General features: G+C 31.7%; 1 pseudogene; it reads left to right on the top strand.

Annotated features, from left to right (window-relative positions):
- Positions 1 to 1,228: 1,228 nt before the first annotated feature.
- On the top strand, positions 1,229 to 2,152 carry LOC125869936 (trihelix transcription factor ASR3-like; annotated as a pseudogene).
- The last annotated feature ends 1,203 nt before the right edge of the window (positions 2,153 to 3,355 follow it).

The raw sequence follows: 3,355 nt of genomic DNA, 5'->3' as shown, positions 1-3,355 counted from the left end.
AATTTAAGGTCGTCTTTCTGAACTTTTGACCGAAGTCAACCGTTCTAAGTTTCAAAAGCTTCAGAACACATAAACTTGCATAAATTTAAAATGAACGACCAGTTGACTAAACTATCCGTCTCAACAAGTCATAAATCACTTGGGGTGGTTAAAAGAATGCTCTAAATGATGAAAATAAGATATTTACACTTAAATGACCTAGAGGATCATTACAGTTAATCAAGTTTCACTATCAAGAACAAAATAGTCTGAGTTTTTTAAGTTATGCTTGTGCATTCACAATAGTCATGTCTATTATTGTGCAATATTCCTTTTATAAATGCTATAAAATGATAAATTAGTATAAGGAAATATGGAAAAATGAACAACCACCACCCACACACACATATATGTGTGTTCTCTTATGTCCAATGTTTCTTCCTTAAACGTGTCTTATTATGCTCTTGTTCATTCCTTTCGCTCCCTAGGCCCGTTATCATTGATTTGAGGATGATGGTTGGCTTACTTACGGGTGGATTTTAGTATGTGTCATCATGACTTTAGTTTTCAGTCCTGACAATGAAAAACAAAAGTTGTAAGTTTATTCATTTTAAGAAAAGCATTTAAGAAGATCATGAATTAACTACATATTTTTTTACTATTTATTTATTAAATAAAAATATATATTTTACTCTGATGCTATCATTTCCATTTATACTAATTGAGTTAAATTCAAATCATTTTGTGCTCCATATCTAAGTGTATCCTTTCAAATTAGTATCTGTTCTTATAAATCAGAGAAGAAAAGAGAAGAAAAGTCCGACACTCTTATTTGTAGTAAAAAAATTATATTTTATAATTTTTTCAATAGTTTGAATTAGAAAATTCTTAGTTGTTAGCAGTAACTACTTAGGAATGAAACTAAATAAGGGTAAATTATTTACTAAATTAGATGTTATCACTTTGAAATATGTGTAGTTTATGGATCCGACCTCATAATGTCAATTTTAGTCAAAATATTTCTTATTAGGAAAATAATTTAGTGTGATTTAAAAGTTAATTGTATCCACGAAAAGATGTGATAAAAATAATAACAAATGTGTTTTCATACACAAAATATTATTAGAAGTAAGAATTATAAATACCCAAAGGCTAAGAACATTAGATGAATATTATCATTACAATTTAAACATTCTTCCTTTCTTACTCAAAACTTTGTGATTATAATTTCTCTCCTCCATTACCTCACATGGCTTCAAAAAGCAAGAACCTTAAGCAATTGATCCTAATTCCATCGACCGACTCCGACGGCCGTCAACAATCCATCAATGGTGTCAATGATGCCAATAAAGTGTCGAGGCTCCCTCGTTGGACCAAACAAGAAATTCTCATTCTCATATAGGAAAAAAGTGGTTGAAGACTGGATCCATCGAGCCCGAACAGGAGGTCTAGAATTGTGTTCAACACAGGTTGAAGCGAAGTGGGATTCAATTTGATCCTACTGTAAAAGACACGGGGTGAATCGTGGATCGATTCAATGCCAGAAGAGATGGAGTAATTTGTGTGGGGATTTTAAGAAGATTAAAGAGTGGGAGTCTTAGATTAAAGAAGAAACATAGTCCTTTTGGATGATGAGGAATGGTTTTAAGAGAGAAAAAATATTACTTGGAGTTTTTGATAGAAAAGTGTTTGATATTCTTGATCATGGAAATGTCAATGAAGAAGGGTTGGATTTGGCTTTCGCATCCGAAGATTTGTTTGATAGTGGCAGAAGTGTTGTTGTAGTGGATGATGGGTTGTTTTCAGATGTACCACAAATGAATGCGGATGCTATTCCTATGCTAACTTCAGAGCAACCACATCAGCCACTCTCTCAGGTTTCTCCTTCACAAGAAGGTATAAGACAACCTACCACTCGAGGAGCTGATAAAGGAAGAGGTCAAGAAGGAAGGAAAAGAAAGCGAAACGACTCAAATACAAATGATGAAAATGCTAGGAATGTTATTTAGTAAAAGCACTGTAGAGGAATGGCAAAATGGTGAACTCCCAACTTGAAGCTCAGAATATGCATTCTGAACAAGATAGGGAGCCAAGAAAGGACCATGTTGATAACTTAGTAGATGTGCTTAACAAGCTTGCATGTGCTTTAGGAAGAATTGCAGATAAGTTATAGTACCTAATTCATTTAATTACAATGCAAAATATGTTCTTTTAAACTTTCAAAGGCTTAGTCGTGGCAAAAAACAACACAACACGACTACAAAAGAAATATTTGTTTTTTCTTAAATCTTTTTATATACAAGTATCTCTATGTTTTGTCCCATTGCAAGTCAGTTAGTCTCCTCTGTTTATCTCACTACTTGGGCTTCCTTGCTCGGTTTGCAGAAACGTTGTATACAAATCATAATATCTCGCTTTTAATTGTCATTGTATTAGCATGGATTCCTTTAATCTATGGCATCTAATATCAACAGTTTTTCTTTTTAAAAAGAAATTGTTTTCTTACTCATTTAAGTCATCAAAAAAGTTTTAAAAAATTGAATATCTTAATTGTGGAAGTAATCACATTTAGTATTAATTTTATGTTGTTTTTAAATATATTAAAAACTAAATCTTGCTTAAATTTATTTTTGTTGATGTGCAATACTCACCAACACGTTACTTGCCTCACATTGAATATTTTTCTAAACTAATTTTGAGGAGGGAAATCTGAAATAATTTCAAAAACACCAACCAGAACAATGCCTTTAAGACATGTGGGGAAAGAAAAGAAGAAAATTTATTCATTTTCAGAATTACGAATTAACTGCAGATTGTCTTTTTTTTTTTAATAAAATGAAAACATACATTTTACCTTGATTGAATCTCTTCCATTTATGCTAAAAGAGTTATATTTAAATCATTCTAGGATCCATATCTAAGATTATCCAATTCTTTTTAAGATAATATAGATCTATCAAAATCTGAGAAGAAGAAAGAAGGACTAATTCAATGAGTTTATGTCATATATTAAAACTTTGTCGATGTAAGTTTAGTGGTTTAAATGTCACTATTTCAACCTAATTCTTGAAGTTTCCATCTTCGAATCAATACAGAGTGATAGTTAATCAAGTTTTGCTATCAAGAATAGAAAAGTCTCGAATTTTAGCTTAAGTGAAAAGTTTCAATTTTTAGCAAAATGGAGTTACAAAAGTAAAAAATAGTCAATGCATCGAAATAGTCGTACACAATAGACCTAACCCATCGGTGGGGCCCTAAATTTGACACTATGTTTCAACTGGACTATGTTCATTTTAAACATCTAACGTAGGATCCCGATGGGTCAATTTAACACTTTTTGCACAGCTAGAAACTTTTGTGGTTTTCACTCATCCAA

This window comes from Solanum stenotomum, chromosome 7 (assembly GCF_019186545.1).
Source record: "Solanum stenotomum isolate F172 chromosome 7, ASM1918654v1, whole genome shotgun sequence".
Lineage (NCBI taxonomy): Eukaryota > Viridiplantae > Streptophyta > Magnoliopsida > Solanales > Solanaceae > Solanum > Solanum stenotomum.
Note: the sequence above shows the minus strand (reverse complement) of the source record. Positions and strands in the feature narration are given on the sequence as shown.